At 49.4% G+C, this 20075-nt stretch overlaps 1 pseudogene; it reads left to right on the top strand.

The window, feature by feature from the left end:
• Positions 1-10444: 10444 nt before the first annotated feature.
• On the top strand, positions 10445-15647 carry LOC111529715 (annotated as a pseudogene).
• Positions 15648-20075: the final 4428 nt, after the last annotated feature.

Below are 20075 nucleotides of genomic sequence, written 5' to 3'. Positions count from 1 at the left end.
CATCACAGTACTAGGATGTAGGGAGAGATGTATGTGCACTCCCTGGGGTGTACAATTCTAGTTACTAGACCATCTCCATTTTTAGCATTTGGCATCCTCATGATACTTCTATAAATATGACATTAATAGGAGAGCAATAATATGATTTTACAGATGAAATAACAGATTTTCCTGCATTCACTGAAAGAGTGCAAATATTGGTCCTTCAACTGACTCTTCCAAATTGTATGAATTTATCAATATATTGGATAAACCCAGTTTCAGAATGATAAAGAAAAACTGTTAGACCAAATAGTGTGGCTAATTAACAGTGGTACAGTTTATAAATACCACTCTTTGTGTAGGGATTTTGTCCTATGTTTCAGAAAAAGCTAAAAAGAATGGAAATCCTATGACAATAACTTAAGTGTTTCTTCAAAGTATGCAGTCTTTGCAATACCTCATTCAGCCAACTATTTGTTCTCTTCCTCATTCAGTATAAGGCAGCTTTCGATTTGCTTAGAAGGCAACATTAGAAGGTTAGAGGTCATCAGAAATATAAAATGTGAAAATGTGAGTTCAACTGAATAAATTTGAATTTCTGTTAGAAGAATCAAAATACCTATTTAAAGATTGCAATAAGTGGTCATTATTTTTAAAGTTTTTGATTAAACCTGATAGGTTTTCCAGAAATGAAAAAAAAATCAGTTCTAAAACCAAAGCTGATATTTAGAAAATGTGAACATGTACGTCAGCCCTATCCATAATATAGTTTCTCTAAATCTTTATCTTACAGAGTCACTTTAAAATAATATAACTATTCAAAAATAACTGTTCTCTTAATGTTTTGAAATAAGTTAAAGCATGTTAAAATGTGAATACTGTAGTTTAATAGAAAGAACCTGGGGGAAGGAAAAGTAGAGAAAGAAATGCCAATTCCAATGCCAAGCTTTATTTGCCGAGTTTTCTTAGAATGACTTTTACCAATTTATGAATTCCTGTCAACAGAATGTATAATAGAAATACTGAAAGACTGTTGTCTAAAGTGCCATTATTGACTGCTACTGTGATGTTACTGTAATGCAATAAATTAGGAAATTGTTGCAAAGTGCTCTTTTTGCCTTAAAATTTTGTGTGTCTTGAAAACTGTGGTGTTAAAGGTATTGAGACTGTGCAAATGCTGGGCACGCTTGGCATGAGATCATCGGATTTTATTTTTACAAAATTGTAACTATGCAAGTGTGTTTATTAGAAGAACACAAACCAAACTTATGGGATGAAAAAGTTGTGGATGAAAAAGTTATGGGATAAACAATGATGTGGGAAAGTTGTGGCCAAAAAAAAGTGTTGTGGAAAAAAAGTAGAATAACGTTTTATGACAAGTTTAAAAAAAGTATTATGAAAAAGAAGTTATGGGATTAAAAAAAAGTCATAGGATAAAAATAAATAAAAGCAGGCCCCTGTCAGCATAAGCCTGGAGAAGTGGAGTTGGAGTCTTCACCCCCACCATGTCCTTTCCACCCCTTCCCAGTCACCCCTTTACCATTAGGGCAGCAAGACAAGATCCCTGTCTAATGGGGGGCAGACAACCAGACCCGTTGCCACCTTAACCAGGGCTGAGTCCTTACATTCCTGGACGGTGATGTTTGTTATTGAAAAGCCAGAGGCTGGTGGAGCTGGTTTGTTTGGAGGAGGCCTGATGGCCTCCCTACTCTCACCAAAGCAACTTTTCCCTCTGGGGGGCTCCCGTCTTCTTATTCAGAGAGGCAGCTGAGGCAGGACAGTGGGGCTAAGTGTAGAGCAGGCGAGGGCACCAGCTGCTGGGGTGAACCCCCTTCCCCAGTGTACATATAGTATCTGTGTAACATTTTGTATATTCCAGGGTTTAGGGCCACCCCCTGTATTGTACCTCATGGAGGTTGGAGCTGGCATATGGGAAGGAGGTTCTAATCATTATTTACGGCTGGGAGTCTTATTTATTGATAGCATAGGACAGAGGAAGGAGGTGGGGATGGGTTGTGGCTCCCTGGTGATATGACTACTGTTTATTTTGCTTTTCATTTTGGAATAAATGGATTTAGCCATACTGCTCAGCCTGGTGGGTTCCTGTTTCCCTCACTGGGTCCTGGAGTTTGTGCCACTGAATGAGGAGCCCCAGAGTGTCTGAGCATGTCCAGCTCAGCTGTTGGGGACTTTCCAGGCCTGTTACCTGTATGCTGCCTGGTGACACCTGGTGGATTTCATCGGGACTGCCATGGTGCCTATGGGGCACAGTGAGGCCCTGAGAGCCAACAGGCTCAGAAGCCTACCGGTGGCCGGGAAGGCAGATACCAGCATTCAAGGGCACTGACTTCCATCCACCCCAGGCATCTTCCATTCCGTCCCCCTGCCTCCCTCTCCTGTCTGCGCCTGGTGGCCTGTTCTGTCTGTCCCTCAGTGCACCTCGTGACCAGTTATATCTGTCCCTCCAGAGTGCAGGCTGCCTTGCAGGCTCCCTCCAGGCTGAATTCACGGCCCTGTACCCTAGTGACCAGAGCAGGTTTCACAGCACAAGAGCCAGCTAAGCTTCAGGGGCTTTCCAGGAAAAGTGTCCCTTGAAAAGGGTGTGGTCTTTTCACCACTCCCAACAGCACCCTAGAAATGGCTTGGCCTTTCCCCTCCCCTGAGCTCCACAGAGAACACAGCCAGCAGAGGACACATTCCCTGTCATCCAGAAATAGGTTTGATTCTCATCTGAGGGACAGCAGGACTGGTAGAGACTTTCAGGCCACACGGCTGCCTGCATCTCGCCCCCATGCTTGGTGGGGGTGGGAGGGATGGCGGGGGCTGGCTGTCCACAGGCCGGCATGACAGGAAGGCTCACTGGAGGTGGCGCAATTTGGAGGGGAATGTCAGGGGACGGCTTTCTCTTGTTGGGCCACAAGACTCCACAAGGACAGCACGGTGACTGATTCCCAGCGCTAGAGGCGAGGCGGTCGGCCACGTGTAGGGGTGAACACACACCCAGCTCCCCACACACTCTAGAGGGTTTCAGGTCTCTGCCTCTCAGGACTCCAGACTCCCCTGATTCAGCCTTGTCTTAGTTCTGACTCTAGTACCCAGAATTTGCCTCCATTTCCCAATCTAGAAATTGGAAAAGAACATCTCCAGGTCCCTTGCTTGAAGACCTGGCCAGAGCTGGTGCCAGGCTGCAGACACCTGGCAGGAGGCAAGAGAAGGGCACACTCACTTTCCCCTTGTCCTGGGAGGCCCACGCACCAACATTGCCACCACCGCTGCCACCTGGGAGCACAGCCAAAGTAGACAGTCACAGGAAAAGGGGAAGGGTTAAGTGAACCTGGGATACTGCACCCCAACTTTAATGTGTTGATGAATTCAATTTGCTAATATTTTGTGGAGAATTTTTGCATCAATATTCATCAGTGATAATTGGCCTATAGTTCCCTGTTTTGGATGTATCTTTGGTTTTGGTATCAGGGTAATGCTGGCCTTGTAGAATGAGTTTGGAATAGTTGGGTAAGTTCTCTAGTTTTGGAATAGTTTGAGTAAGGTTGGTATGAGTTCTTCTTTAAATGTTTGGTAGAATTCAGCAGTGAAGCATCAGGTCCCAGACTTTTCTTTGCTGGGAGACTTTTTATTACTGCTCGACCTCATTATTTCTTATTGGTCTGTTCAGGTTTTGAATGTCATCATGGTTCAATCTTGGTAGGCTGGATGTGTCTAGAAATGTATCCATTTTTAGTAGGCTTTCCTATTTCTTTGCATACAGTTGCTTATAATAGCCACTAGTGTTCCTGTGAATTTTTGGGGTGTCTGTTGTAATGTTTCCTTTTTCCTCTTTGATTTTATTCACTTGGGTCTTCTTTTTGTCTTAGTCTTAGTTAGGCTAAAAGTTTGTCAATGTTGCTTATCTTTTCCAAAAACCAACTTTTCATTTCATTGATGCTTTTGATTGTTTTCTTCATTTCAATTCCATTTATTTCTTCTCTGATCTTTATTAGTTCTCTTCTTCTACTAATTTTAGGTTTGCTTTGCTCTTGTTTTCTATTTCTTTAAGATGCATTGTTAGGTTGTTTATTTGATGCTTTTCTACTTTTTAAAAATAGGTGTTTATAGCCATAAAGTTCCTCTTAGTACTGCTTTTGTCATATGCCATAGGTTCTGGTATGTTGTGTTTCCATTATCATTTAAGAAATGTTTCAACTTCCTTCTTAATCTCTTCACTGACCCACTGGTCATTCCAGAGCATACTATTTGATCTCCATGTGCTTGTATAGTTTCCAACATTTCTCTTGTTACTAACTTCTAGTTTTATTCCACTGTGATCAGAGAAGATGTTTGATATTATTTCATTTTTTCTAATGTTTTAAGATGTGTCGTGTGACTTAAGATATAGTCTATCTTTGAGAAGGATCCATGTGCTGAGGAAAAAAAATATGCATTCTGTAGCCCAAGGGAGAAGACACCCACCCCCACTCTGCTACAACATACAGCGCTCTGCTCAGGGATGCGACAGTGGTGTGCTGTTGTTACACAAGAGGCTCTCTGTCGGGGAGGGAACAGAAGTCTGAGGATCAGGCTTGTTTGGTGGAGGAAAGAGAGACTGCCACTCAGGGCTGCTAAAATGTGCGTGGCAGAGTATCAGAAAGGATGGAGTTGCAGAGAAGGAGCCCCAGAAATCTTGCAAAGGTTGCTGCAGGTCCTTTGCCAAATCCCAAATGATGAATGTGTGGGTTGAGACTGCAAGGCCCAGCACAGAACAGCCGATGGGGAGCTGAAAGCTAAACAGTGATTTCAGTGGTCACAGACTACTGGAGACACATCTGAATTCTGGCTCAGACAGAGTCTCCACTCTTGGAATCTCAGGTCTTGATGAATATCCCAGACATTCACAGGAGGGCCTAGAAGGCCATGCCTTGGGATTAAGGAAGATTCCCCAGGAATAAGGGCAAAACTAAAAAACAGCTCACCCTAACAAAACCTAAAATGGAGCCTTGACACACATGATCCAGTTAACCCATCAGTAATTTAATTCCCTGCCAAAACAAAATCTCAACACTAGAGTAGGATAACATAATCCACATCTTTACAATGAAGGTTCACAATGTCCCACAGATCAAGTAATACTTACTAGATGTGTGAAAAAGAGAGAAAATATATCCTAAAATTAAGAGAAACCCAGTCAATACAAACAGACCCACCTTGCATGGTGGCTCATGCCTGTAATCCCAGCACTTTGGGAGGCCAAGGCATTAGGTCACTTGAGCTCAAGACTTTGAGACCAGCCTGGGCAACATGGCAAAACCCCATCTCTACTAAAAATTCAAAAATGAGTCGGGTGTGGGGGTGTGCAGGGATCCGTAACCCCCGGGCTGTGGACTGTACCAGTCAGTGACGTGTTAGGAACCAGGCTGCGCAGCAGGAGGTGAGTGGTGGGCAGCCAGCGTTACTGTCTGAGCTCTGGCCCCCATCAGATCAGCAGGCGTTAGATTCTCACAGGAGCGTGAACCCTTATGTGAACTGCACATGCGAGGGATCTAGGTTTCACACTCTTTATGAGAACCTAATGCCTGATGATCTGAAGTGGAACAGTTTCATGCCATAACCACCGCCCCCGACCCCATCTGTGGAAAAATTGTCTTCCATGAAACCAGTCAGGACTCCTGGTTACATGTGCCTGTGGTCTCAGCTACTTGGAAGGCTGAGGTGGAAGGACGGCTTGAGCCTGGGAGGTGGAGGTTGCAGTGAGCTGAGAGCATGCCACTTCACTCCAGCCTGAACAACAGAGTGAGATCTTATCTCAAGAAGAACACAAAAACAAAAACGGCAACCAAAAAAAACAGGGCCAGGCATGGTGGCTCATATCTGTAATTCCAGCACTTTAGGAGGCTGAGGTGGGTGGATCTCCTGAGGTCAGGGGTTCAAGACCATCCTTGCCAACATGGTAAAACCCCATCTCTACTAAAAATACAAAAATTAGCTGGGCATGGTAATGTGCACCAATAGTTCCCTCTGCTCGGGAGGCTGAGGTAGGAGAATTGCTTGAACCTGGGAGGCCGAGGTTGTAACGAGCCCAGATGGTGCCATTGTACTCCAGCCTCTACAAAAGCAAAACTTCATTAAAAAAAGAAAAAAGCAGATCCATAAATGGCTCACACATTGGAATTAGCAGGCAAGAGCTTTAAAGCAACTACATACATACTTTAAAGAATTTAGAGAAGTATCAATACTTGGTGAAGATGGTTAAAAGAGAATTTAGAGAATTAATTTTTAGTATAAGTATGTCCTAAATATGCATGGCACATACTTACTAAATGATTATTTGCTATCAGAAATCTAAATTTAACTGGGCATCCTATATTTTATCTGGCAGCTCTACCCCAAAGCTAAGCAGGAGAGAGTCCAGAGTCCTATCTTCCAGCAGGTGACCTAGCCTAGGACAAGGCCTGGCCAGGGGCAATTGTGCATTGGATGGGTTAGAGATGCCAGTCATTCATGTGTCAAAGGTTTGCCAGACCTGCATAAAATCAATATTATTATTATTATTTTTTTTTTTTTTTTTTTTTTTTTTTTTTTTTTGAGACGGAGTCTTGCTCTGTCGCCCGAGCTGGAGTGCAGTGGCCAGATCTCAGCTCACTGCAAGCTCCGCCTCCCGGGTTTACGCCATTCTCCTGCCTCAGCCTCCGGAGTAGCTGGGACTACAGGCGCCCGCCACCTCGCCCGGCTAGTTTTTTGTATTTTTAGTAGAGACAGGGGTTTCACCGTGTTAGCCAGGATGGTCTCGATCTCCTGACCTCGTGATCCGCCCGTCTCGGCCTCCCAAAGTGCTGGGATTACAGGCTTGAGCCACCGCGCCCGGCCAAATCAATATTATTTTTATTTAATATTTTTGTCTAAAGCAACTTTAAACATTTTAACCTTTTATTTGGAAATACAGATTCAGAGGAAATTTCAAAGATGGTACAGAGAGGCTTCATGGACTCCTCACTCAGTTTCCTCCAAAGGTTCTATTTTATATTAGTGTAGAACAATATCTAACAATGTCACGTGTCTAGGTCTATGCCATTTTATCACGTATGTAGACTCCCTTAACCACCGCTACAGTCAAGATACAGAACTGTTCCACCACCACGAAAATCCCCCTCCTGCTATTCCTCTGCGCTCATTCCTGGCTCTTCCCCTCCATTATTCCTACTCCTGGCAACCACTAATCTGCTGTCTTTATAATCTTGTCACTTCAAGAACATTACATAATGCAAAAATTAGGCAGGCACGGTGGCACGAGCTTGTAGTTCCAGCTACATGGAGGCTGAGGCAGGAGAGTCACTTGAACCTGGGAGGTGGAGGCTACAGTGATCCTGCCACTGCAGTCCAGCCTGAGAGACAGGGTGAGACTCTGTCTCAATGAATGAAAAAATGAATGAATGAATGAATGAAGGCCTGGCATGGTGGCTCACACCTATAATCCCAGCACTTTGTGAGGCTGACAGGGGTGGAACAGTTGAGGCCTGTATTCCCAGGCATGCCTGTACTCCCAGCTGCTGAGGCTGAGGCACAAGAATGACTTGAACCTGGGAGATGGAGGCTGCAGTGAGCAGTGATAGCGCCCCTGCACTCCAGTAGGGCCAAAGTGAGACTTTTTCTCAAAAACAAAACAATACAATACAAAACCAAACAAAAAAAGAACATTATATAAATGGAATCACACAGTATGTGGCCTTTTGAGATTGGCTTCCTTTTCTTCTCAGCAAATGCCCTTTGAGATCCATCCAAGTTGTGCATGTTCTCTTTTTTTGCTTTTCTGTTTTTTGTCTTTTTTTTTTTTTTTTTTGAGATAGAATCTTGCTCTGTTGCCCAGGCTGGAGTGCACTGGCATGATCTCAGCTCACCGTAACCTCCACCTCCTGGGTTCAAGTGATTCTCCAGCCTCAGACTCCCAAATAGCTGGGATTATAGGCACCCATCCAACACGCTTGGCTTTTTTTTTTTTTCTGGAGACAAAGTTTCACTCTTGTTGCCCACGGTAGAGTGCAATGGCACGATCTCGGTTCACTGCAACCTCTGCCTCCTAGATTCAAGTGATTCTCCTGCCTCAGCCTCCCAAGGAGTTGGGATTACAGGTACCTGCTACCATGCCCAGCTAATTTTTTTTGTATTTTTAGTAGAGATGGGTTATCACCATGTTGGCCAGGCTGCTCTCGAACTCCTGACCTCAGGTGATCCACCTGCCTCAGGCTCCCGAAGTGCTGGGATTACAGGTAAGAGACACCATGCCCAGATTTTTTTTTTTTTTTTTAAGTAGAGGCAAGTTTTCACTATATTGGCCAGGCTGTTCTCTAACTCCTGACCTCAAGTGATCCGCTCACCTTAGCCTCCCAAAGTGCTGGGATTATAGGTGTGAGCCACCATTCCTGGCCCCTTTTTTATTGTTGAATAGCATTTCATAGAATGGATGTATCAGTTTGCTTAACCATTCACCTATTGGGGGTACTTGGTTGTTCCCAGTTTGGGGCTATTACAAATAAATCTGCCATGAACAATCATGTGTGAGTTTTTGTGCAGACATCAGTTTTATTTTCTGGTACAAATGCCCAGAAGCGATTGCTAGGTCACATATTGAGGTGGATGTTTAATCAAAGAAGCTGCCAAACTACTTCTTAGAGTGTCTGCACCATTTTATATTCCCACCAGCGATGTATGAGAGAGTGAGTTTTGTCTGCATCCTCGCCAATATTTGATATTATCACTATGTTTGATTTGAGCTGTTTTAACAGATATGTAGTGATATCTTACTGTGGTTTTAATTTGTGTTTCCCCAGTGGTTGGTGTTGAAGATCTATTCCTGTGCTTTAAGTCAACTCATTTTTAAAACCTAAATAAACGTATTTAAAAAGGAAACTTTTGCATTAGGAGGCCAAGGCAGGTGAATTGTTCGAGCCCAGGAGTTCAAGACAGCCTGAGCACATGGTGAAACTCTGTCTGTAAAAAAAACAAAACAAAAAATGTCCGGCACGGTGGCATGCATCTATGGTTTCAGCTACTTGGGAAGTGAGGTAGGAGGATTGCTTTAGCCAGGGAGGTGGAGGCTGCCATGAGCCATGATTGTACCATTATACTCCACCCTGGGTGACAGAGAAAAGCCCTGCCTTAACTAAATGAATGAAAGGAAATTTGTGATTAGTGGTTCTCAAAGTGTGGTCCCTGAGCCAGCAGCATCAGCATCACCATCACCTGAGAACATTAGAAATGCGGATTCTCAGGCACCTCCCCAGACCTCCTGAATCAGAACCTCTGAGGCATGGGTTCAGTGATCTGTGGGTTAACAAGCCCTCCCGGTGAGAATCAGTCTCATTTACTTCAAATAGAAGGTAATGGTAAAAATAAATGCATCTGCATATCACCTGAAATCCTCTTGTGGGCCCCAGGCTTGCACACCACTCTTTCAGGCAGGAGCCCCACCCACAGAGGCTATGACAAGAATGCTCCTGCCCCTGGGGCTGTGCAGTGACAGCTCACACAGCTCCACGTGGCGGTTCTGAGTTTGGGAAGCGCTGATGCAGTCCTACCACAGCCCTTCCTGCCCTTCACTGGACTGAGAAAATCCAGGCTCTGAGGAGGGCGAGACTTGCCCAAGGTCACCCAGCAACGTGGTCAGTTTCCTTTCCCAGGGCCCTCACAATGCCTGGCCTGTTTAAAGCCTGCCTCTATTCACTGCTGAGTGAAATCTCCAGCTCCAAAACAGAATATGGGGAGGGATACTATCTTGGGCAGCTTATGTTTATAGCTGCAGAGATGTGGGAAAAAAAGTCCAAGAATACTGTTGAAGCAGTTATTTAGGAAGAGAAGGGGTTTGCTGGTTTGTGTTTTTAACTTTTCTGTATTTCATAACTTTTATCATAATAATCGTATTTAGTTACATAATCAAAATGTATTAAATATAATAAAAATCAACATGAGGCCTGATCCAGCCACAGCCTATCATTGGCAGAGTCAGGAAAACTTCCAGATAGAGCAGCCCCGCACCTGCCCCAGGTCACACCCTGGGCCTGGGCACATGCTAGGACCTATGTCTGGACACCCTTACCCCATAGTGGCCTCCACGTCCATATCCACCAGCACCACCTGTGGGCAAGACCCTCCTCTGCATCCAGCCCTGGGCACCCCCTAACCCAGAGGGCACCTCATGGTGTGAGAGTCCGCCTGTCTGTCTCTACAGAGAGGAAATCTCCTTGGGACATGTGTTCCGCTTGACCATCACCCCTGGCCTGGTACAGAAAGGTGGACAGTGGGTATTTGGTGAATAAATGAATGAATGAATGATTGGAATGAGTCCCCAAAATGGTGATTTCCTGAGGCCCTTCTCCAGCTGGTTCCAGGTGGAACCAGTTCCACTTTTCACAGGAAAGCCAGGTGTGAGGAGTGGGGCAGGTATGTGTGGGGCCAGGTGCTTGAAGGCTGGAGGGACATGGGGCTTATGGTGGGATGTGGGGTGGCAGTGCTGCTGTGGAAGCCTCAGGGAGGGCTCATCCCTGGAATCCCCCAGGGTATCCTGGTGCCCCCAGCTGCTGTGTGGTGTGAGAAGGCCTGGCTGGTGGGGACACACAGGGATTTGTTTGGATTGATCACCTGGTCCAGTCCAGGGAGCTGCGCCTCCAGCCCCTCAGGGCAAAACTCACTTTTGATATGTGACAACAGCTGCAGGCAAGGGAGGGAGAGGTGTGCTGGGCCTCGGTCTTAGAATCCAGAAGCCAGTTCATGCCCCTTCCTTAGTCTATGTGGGAAAGAGATGGGACCTAAGCTAGCTCTAGGGTCCTGGGTTATGGTAAGGGCCCTCCCTTATAGACCCAGTGACTTGGGCTGACCCAGCCCCTCACTGAGCCTCCTCAGTAAAACCAGGGCTGGGCCAGGGCTCTCGACAACTCCCGGCTCCAACCTCTGGCTTTCTGCCCAGGTGTGCCTGGAGAGCCTGGTCTATACCCGGTGCTCTGCTACACCCCACAGCCTGGTCACAACCTCCCTGCCTCCAGAGCAGCCCTGGCCCAGGGAAGAAGCTGGTCTCTGCCAACCAGGTCCAGAACTCCTGGGCTCAAGTGATCCACCAGCCTTGGCCTCCCAAAGTGCTGTGATTACAGGTCTTATGTTCTTAAAATTTTTCTTCTATGTGGTATAGGATGGTTTAGTAACTTAACATACTGTTGTTTTCAAGGGGCTAGTGCTTATAATTTGTAAAAGAACTCTTCAGAAATGAGCTCAATTTTACCATGAATTGGGACACTTTCCATTTCTTTCTATTCTATAGAGCAGTTTGTCATGAGCTCTGTCTTTTGAAAACCTGAAAGCCTGCAACAATAAAACCAGCTGCACCTGGTGCATGGGATGGGCATGGAATTGAAGAGACAGCTCAAACTACAGTCAGCCCTCTGTATCCTCGGGTTTGGGATCCCTGGATTTTACCAGCTGTTCATCAAAAATATTTGGAAAAAGTAAAATAATAAAAAACAAACATTTATAAATACTTCATAACAGGTATTTACAACGCATTTATGTTGCATTAGGTATTATAGTAATCTAGAGATGATTTAAAATTTACAGAAGGATGTGTATAGGTTATTTGCAAATACTATGCCATATTATCTCAGGGACTTGAGCATCGGTGAATTTTGGTATCTCTGGGGTCTTCGAACCAATATCCTGAGGTCACTAAGGGAAGACTCTATTCAATTTATTCTCTGGTTATTAGTCTATTCTGTAATGTATTTTTGTTGTTGTTTTGTCTTGTTGTTTTTGCCTCTTCAAGTCAATGTCAGAAACTTAGTTGTTCTAGATTGCCCATTAGCTCAAAGCTACCAGTAAGCTGACTACCATTGCAATCTAAGCAACCGATTTTTTTCCCCATCAGATTGGCAGTGATTAAGAATCTATTGATGTCGAAGCTGTAAGGAGTTTTCCTGAGCATGTTAATTATGACAGTCTTTTTGCTAGGCACCTAGACGACTCATCAAAATGAAATAAAATACCTACGCACTTGAAGAAGTTATCTGGTTATTTCCTTATCTGGGTGCCGGTTATGTGAGGTCTACAGTTGATGAAAACTTATTAAGCTTTATATTTATAACAGGTACAATGTTCTGTATGTGTAGATTTCAATAGTTTTTAAAATGTCTTTTGCCACAGCCCGCAGCTGTGTATAATCTTAATCGCTTAACAGTGGAAAACAGGGCAATGACCTGAATCCCCCTGGCTCCCGCTTAAGTTAAACAAATGAAATAACTCCCACTGTCAGTTAAACTGGCGGTGGGCTCTGGTTTTTCCCAGGGAAGGATTCTGGGAGACGAGGAGGTGACGCCAGTTTTTCGCCCCTGCACCTCCAGTGGACTGCCGTCCGCTCTCAACGGCACTGGAACAGCCCCCGCCCTCCCAGAGTCCGTTAGTCCAAGTCACGTGACGGTCCAATCAGCTGACCCCACGCGACTGGAAAAAGAAATTCTCGGGCCCTGGCTTCCTGGCGCGCTGATGAGGCACCAGGGGTGAAGCAAGGCATGGGCTGCTGGAGCGGGAATTCGGGGGCGCCAGTGGCTCCGGAAACGGGGCGAGGTTGTCTGCCCTGGCCTCTCCGCGAATACAGTGTGTGCGAGCGTGGGGGCTGTGGGTCTGGTAGAGAAAAGTCCACCGCCATCCCGCTCCCCAGACAGGGGCGGGGGTGGGGGGCGGGTAAGACCGAGCAGGCCGGCCAGTTCAGAGTTCCCGCGCTTCCCTGGCGGGAGGAAGGGCCCCAGTCTGCCGGGGCAGGAAGTGGGGCTTGTCTGGAGCTGGGAGTCCTTTCAGGTCTTCCCCAGCCCCAACAGGACCTCCCAAGACACCGTCTTCCCCAGCCCTCCTGTGGGAATTGGACACTTGCTTAGAATCAGTCTCACTCTTCCACAGTGTTAGGAAGCCCCTCCACTCTCTCCAGAGTCCTAAAGTAGTAGTTTTGGGGTTGAGACTTATCTGTCCATCCATCCAATCCATCCATCACATCCAATCCATCCATCCGTGCATTCTAAGCACCTAGTCCATACCATGAAGCGTGCTAGGCACTGGGAGGACTTGAGCTGCCAAGGAAAGGGGAAATCGGAGGCTTGAATTGGCAGTCATAGTTAAGGCTCCAGGGGCGGAGACCTAACCGCGCCTTGTGTGTAGTGCTAAGGGGGCTCCCTGAGGATGCCATCAACCTTAAAGGCCGATGGCAGGAGCTGGCTGGCTAAAGTAGAGTTTGTGTACCAGGGGTTGGGAGGCAAGGGTGGGAGGCGTGTGTCTTCAGACAGGGAACAGCATGTGCAGAGACTTCAGGAGAGAGAGAGCATGGCTCCCCAGGAATGAATGCAATTCCCATAGCTGGGAGAGTATCATCTGGAGGTTAGGGAAAGATGAGGCTGCATAAGTAAAGACCAAATCTTCCTGGCTCTTGGATCACCACAATCAAGATAATGAACACATCCACCTGCCCCCAAAATTTCCTTGTGTGAGGGGCTATTTTAGGAAGTATGATCAAGAAGGGCCAGCCTGGCTGGGTGCAGTGGCTCACGCCTGTAATCCCAGCACTTTGGGAGGCTGAGGTGTGTGGATGACCTGAGGTCAGGAGTTCGAGATCAGTATGGCCAATGTGGTGAAAGCCTGTCTCTACTAAAAATACAAAAAAGCCGGGCGTGATGGTGTGTGCCTGTAGTCCCAGCTACTTGGGAGGCTGAGGCAGGAGAATTGCTTGAACCCGGGAGGCGGATGTTGCAGTGAGTCAAGATTATGCCATTGCACTCCAGCATGGGAAACAGAGCGGGACTCCGTCTTAAAAAAAAAAAAAAAAAAAAAAGGGCTGGTCTGATGAGGGGTCACTTGAGCAGAGAGTGGAATGAAATAAAGGATATAAAGGATAGCAAGCCACACAGAGTGCAGCGGGCATGGCAGCGGGAGCAAGGCTGGTGTCCTCAAGCAGCAGCAGGGAAACTGGAGTGGCTGGACTTGTGTGGCTATGGGGAAGAAGGGAGAGAGGTCACTCATCTGTGTGAGGCCCAGGACTTTGTTTTATCCCCTGTACCCCCAGCGCTTTCAGTGGGAGCTAGCACAGAGAAGGAGCTCGATTGATGTTTGCTGAGCAGACAAGTTCCTGGAGTAGACCTCAGAGCAGGGTTTGGTGGCAGGGTGGGTCAGGGAGAGAGTTCACTCAACACCCTGGTGATAGGGGAGAAGAAGTGGCCAGAGGATGTCCGTCTATGATGGGGACCAGGGGTCCCTGCTAGTCAACCATGTGGGAGACACGGATCCTAGCCACACCTCAGCCTTCCCTCCAGCCTGAGTACCTGCCTCCCTCCCCTGCAGAGGTTCCAGTTCTGTGGTGATCTGGACTGTCCCGACTGGGTCCTGGCAGAGATCAGCACTCTGGCCAAGATGGTTGAGTGCACAGGGTCTAGTCTGGGTGGAGGAGGGGCGTTGGGTTGGGGATTGTGGGTGTAGATGATGGTGAGGTTTCTCTAAGGTTAGGGCCTCAGTGCTCTCAGCCTGTGCTACCATGCTTTGTGACCTTGATCAGTGACTGGCCTGCTCTGAGCCAGTCCCCAGGAAGGAGGGGTGAGGTTTGCTAGCCTGGCTGATGTAAGGACTTCCTTCCAGTCCTCTGTGAAGTTGCAGCTGCTCTGCAGCCAGGTGCTAAAGAGCTGCTGGGACAGGGAAATGATGTGAGTACAAGACCCAGCACCCCATTGTCCCATGACCTTATGACCCCCAGTTCCCTGAAGCTCTGCACTAGGCCTGGGGAGATGGGTGACCCAGCCTCGAAACCTCTCTGGGCACCTCCCACACTTCTTTCCAGCCTGTCTGTTCCTTATTGCAGGATGCAGGCTAGGGGTGAGGGGCTGGTGAATAGGGTACTGGCACCCTCTGAAGGTCTCCTTTCCCCATAGTATGAGAAGATCCTGAAGCTCACGGCTGATGTCGTTTGGGTGAGTACCCCACTGAGAGTCCACAGGCCCCAGGCAACCCTGGGACCTCAGCCTGGTGCCTGGTACAGAGGGGCCCCCCACCCCTCCCTGCAGCATCCTTAACTTACCTTCCCTAGTGGAGGAGCATGAGGGAAAGAAAGACATTGACAGTCCCACCTTCCTGTCCTCTGCCAGCTCCTGGTGGAGCAGGAGCAGTGCCTGTGGCTTCAGGAGGCCTGGGAGCTTTGAGCTGAAGTTAATTGGGCAACTGGGAGGTGGCTGGGGCCACAGTGACACCCCCTGTCCCACTCACGGGTCCCTCAGAGTCAGGCAATGTGAAGGCCACAGTGGCAGTGCTGAGTTTCATCCTCTCCAGTGCGGCCAAGCACAGTGTCGATGGCGAATCCTTGGCCAGTGAACTGCAGCAGCTGGGGCTGCCCCAAGGTATGGGTTGTGGGTGGGCAGCTGGGCAGCCTGTGTGGGCCAAGGGCTGCTGCCAAGGCCCCGTGACCCTGAGGTGTACTCTGCCTCGTCTGGGCCAGGATCCCAAGCCAAGCCCCCACCTGCTACCTCCAGAGCTACTCTGTTCTATCCCCAGAGCATGCGGCCGGCCTGTGCCGCTGTTACGAGGAGAAGCAAAGCCCCTTGCAGAAGCACTTGTGGGTCTGCAGCCTACGCAGCAAGTATGAGGCCAGCCAGGGTCCAGGCTCCTTCTAGAAGGAGGCAAGGAGACAACTTAACCATGGTCACATACCAAGCAGCTGCAGAGCTGGGACCTGGCCCTGGCTCTCCTGACTCCGCGGGCTGTGTGATGTGTACATACAGGATCAGACCTTGCCCTTTCCTCCTGGCTGACCCTTCCCTAGTCCCCTGTGCCCCATGTGTGAGCACCCAGCTCTCTCTTATTCCTCCCTCTCTGAAGTGTGGTCCCTGGGAGCACGAGTGGCAGAAGGGGCAGCAGAGACTGTGGACCCCTCAGCTGCACCTAAGACCTCTATGTGGTCTAGCTATGTGTGCTGGGGGAGGCTTTTGGCCACCATTTCCCGCTCTGTAAATGAGACCGATACCTATGGCATGGGTGGTGGGAGGCCAGTGTGAGTGCCAAGCACTTGGAGCAGGGCCCTGAGTAAACATGGACTTGGAAACAGGTGTTCCTTGACTTTATGCACCTTGGGAATGGGAGTGGGGCTCCCTGCATGGGTTGACAAGGCATTGCTTTCCCCCACTCCACCTCTTTCCCAGCCCTGCAAGTCCAGTGCTTGGGGGTCCAGGAGGGAAGAAGCCCCTGGCTGTGTGACTTCAGGCTGGTGCCTGACCCTCTCTGGCTCTGAGTTCCTGGGAATGTCAGCACCCAAGGCATGCCCTCAAGTTTAGCACCTTGACAAGAAAGGCAGGGACACTGGGATCAGGCCCACCCCTTTGGTCCCAAACCCCTTGGCCCCAGCTGGAGGATGAGGAGATGCTGGGCTTGGGTGGGGGAATCAGGGGTGTAAAGGGGTCTGCTCCCCCCTCAGCTTGTGTCAAAGACTCAAGGCATCAGTGGTTGAGCCTGCCCCTCAGGAAGCAGCCTGGGCCCAGCCAGACACTCACCAGGACGAGGGCAATTCTGACAAGCAGAAGGCTTAGGATGAGGAGAGCCATGGCATAGCTGAAGATGAAGATGTGCAGCGGGCTGGAGGCTTTGGTGCCAGGAGTGCCTAGAGCAGAGCGAGAAGGCTGTGACCAGGTGGGTCCCTGCCTCCCAGACTTCTGAGAAGGCAGAATCTGGGCCCAGAAGGTGCTGTGGGACCAGAGATCTGGGGCTAGGAGCATCTTGGAGGACTCCATGAGGGGGGAGGCAGGCTTCAGATCAGGGCATGTGGAGTAGGCAGATGGACAGAGGGAGAGGGCCTGCAGAGGGAAGGAGGTACTGACCGAGGTCTGGGATGACGGGTGTGCAGACCCTGGTGCAAACAGTCCCAGGAAGCTTTTACTCCTGGCGGGAGGCAAAGAGGGAGCAGGCCTGTTGCATGGTGAGAGAGGAAGAAAGAGAGAGGAGGCATCAGGCTCTTTTAAACAACCAGCTCTCCTGTAAACTGATAGAAAACTCACTCTGAATCACTTGAACCTGGGAGATGGAGGTTGCAGTGAGCTGAGATCGCACCACTGCACTCCAGCCTGGGCTGTGAGTGAACTCTGTCTCAAAAAAAACAAAAAAGAAAAACCAAAAGAAGAAAACTCACTCATTACCATGGGGAGGGCACTAAGCCATTCAAGAGGGGACCCCACCATGACCCAAACACCTCACACTATAGGCCCCACCTCTAGCATTGGGGATCACATTTCAACACAAGATGTGGATGGGACAAGCATCCAAACTATGTCAGAGGCCTCCCCCTCCCTCTCATCAGAGTCTTCTGCCTCAGTTCAGGTGCATGCTGGCCTCCATGCCTGGCTTCCTAGGAAATCATCTTGGCCCCAAGGGGTCAGTCTGGGTGCAGGCCTGGGTAGAGTCCAGAAGCAGACTCTGCACCCCCGGAGCTCATACCTCCTGTGCACCATGGCAGCCAAAATGCACCAGCATGGCCAGGAGTGCTTGCTTGTCCCTATAATCCCAGTGTTTTGGGAGGCTGAGGTAGAAAGCTCTTGAGACCAGCCTGGGCAACATAGCCAGACCCTGTCTCTACAAAAAATAAAATTAGGCATGGTGGTATGCGCCTGTGGTCCCAGCTAGTCAGGATGCTGAGGTGGGAAGATCACATGAACCCGGGAGGTCAAGGCTGCAGTGAGCTATGATTGCACCATCACACTCCAGCCTGGGCAATGGAGCAAGACCCTGTCTCTAAAACAGGAAACAAAGTGTACCAGTGTGTGGATACCAGCTTCTCCTGGTGTGTGCACCTGACCGTACTTGGCCCCATTGGTGAGTAAGAGGCTGCCTGCTGTCTTCCAGAACATTCTCACCACTACACCTGTGTCTCTCCTGCATGCTTTGGCAGGCTTTGTGAGCAGACCTGTCACCTACCTCCCTGGCTGCCCTAAGGCCCAGCTAAAACCATACCTGCCCCTGAGAACCTTGTCCTGAAGAGTCTTTCCCTGAGCCACAGGCCCCCTCATTTCAGAGCTTTTGGTGGAGTGAGTACAAGGATCGACTCTCTGCTACCAGCCTGGGAGGAATTGTCCCCAGGGTTGGGTCTCTGGATGGCATATGAGGGTCTAGACCAGGACCCAGATGCCTGTAACCTGAAGGGCAGGCTTTCGGTTGCCCCAGCTTCACAGAGCCCCTCATCCAACCTGACCTTCTGGGACAGGCCCGACCCCTGCGTCCTTTGGTGTTGGTCCCTACTGGGAACTCTGGTCACCCTGGCTTACCTACTTTGACTCCAGAGGTAATGCTGACATCCCCCGTGAGACACAGTGACAGATTGCTTACCTGGCTCAGTCACCATGGCCAGGCAGAGCTCAGGTCCTGGCCCTGTTCAACCTCTGCCTGCTGGGTTCAAGTGATTCTCCTGCCTCAGCCTTCCGAGTAGCTGGGAGTACAGGTGCATGCCACCATGCCCAGCTAATTTTTTGTAGTTTTAGTAGAGATGGGGTTTCACTGTGTTAGCTAGGATGGTCTTGATCTCCTGACCTCGTGATCCACCCACCTCAGCCTTTCAAAGTGTTGAGATTACAGGCCTGAGCCACTGCGCCCAGCCTCCCTAACCCCCTTCTAGCTCTGGTGCCCTGCAGGGTCTACTTTGGAGCACCTGGAGCCCAAGAAGCTGCCCCTCACCTTTGTGATCCCAGGGCCCCCTCCCTGATCATGAAGAATGTAGACCCAAACCCACTGTGGTGCCTGAAGGAGCAGGGTCAGCCTCTGCCTCCCACGGCCTCTCTGATGGGGAGGATGTTATCCCAGCAGCGAGAGCTGGGAGCAGAATCAGGAGGATGGGGGGTTTTCTCTCTGGGTAGCTCTGGGCTCCAGGGTGGAGCCCTCTTAACCTGGCCCTTCCCCTGTGGCTCTCCTTGGCCCCAGGCAATGAAAGCAGCTTGCCCGAGGCCACCTATCAGGTAGGGACAGAGAGGAATCTGGGTTTTTTTTCATCCAGCTGCAGCTCCCCCTCCCCCGGCACCTTCCCCCAGGTGATGGAGAACCTGGCATGCTGTGCCCCATAGAAGAGTTCCCTTTCCCTCTGGTGAGGCATGGAAACCAGCTTGGGGTGGGAGGGATGAGGGTTCTAGGGGCTCTCCCAGCCCTGCCTCACATTTGAAGGATGGCAACTGGGCGGCAGCATGGTTTAGGCTCGACAAGGCAGCCTCTAGGTTTATAGCCTGGCCTCGGGCAGGATGCTGCCATGCCACCTTCTCTTCTGCGCATCCTGACCTGGCACCCTAGTTAGTTAAATGTCCTCAGGCCTCCTGCACCTTGGGCATTGCCCCCACTCCCTGCGAAGGCACAGCTCTCCTTGTCCTGGACTAATCTTCAGAGATTCTTGTCCAGCCCACAGCTTTGCTGGACATCGCAGGCTGGGCCAGGCCCCCTGCCCAGCATTAATATCTCTTTGTGAGTCTCAACCAGACTGAGCTGCAGCTTCAGGGTCAGGGTAGGCGCTGACTTAATTGATGTGACCCAGGACAAGGGGGTTTATTGATGGTGTCACATCTGCTTAAGTTCTTGGCCTCTATGGTTTCTTTGGGGGCAAGATACCCTTCTGTCCCATGCTTAGGTGCCCACATGTGGCCACAAGTGCCTTTCCTACCACCATCCCTACTAGAGGCCAGTGTCCAGGCACCTGTGGCTCCAGGCAGAAGGCTGAGTGCAGAGCCAGGCCTGGGCAGATGTTCTGCAGGGGCTGCAGGAGCTGACAGCCCTGGCCACCCAGCCCGTGGCCTTCCATTCCCCTTCACTGTGGCTGGCCCCTCATCCACCATCCTTCCAGGGGCTATGCCTGGGACCAAACTGACTTTTGCCTGCCCCTGGTTCCCCTTGTGCCTGCCAGGTTCTTGGCTGAACATGATGGTCTTGTCCATTTCCTTGATTATCCTCAATCAGAGGTTTATAGAGCCACTTGGGGACATCACATCTCCTGTCTACCAGGTCCTCACCAGAGACGGGACTGCCTTGGGCTGGGCCTGGGATACTCAGGGGTCACACTCGCCTGTTGGGACCTAGCTTCAGCG

The sequence above is a fragment of the Piliocolobus tephrosceles genome, unplaced genomic scaffold (genome assembly GCF_002776525.5).
Source record: "Piliocolobus tephrosceles isolate RC106 unplaced genomic scaffold, ASM277652v3 unscaffolded_30685, whole genome shotgun sequence".
NCBI lineage: Eukaryota > Metazoa > Chordata > Mammalia > Primates > Cercopithecidae > Piliocolobus > Piliocolobus tephrosceles.
Note: the sequence above shows the minus strand (reverse complement) of the source record. Positions and strands in the feature narration are given on the sequence as shown.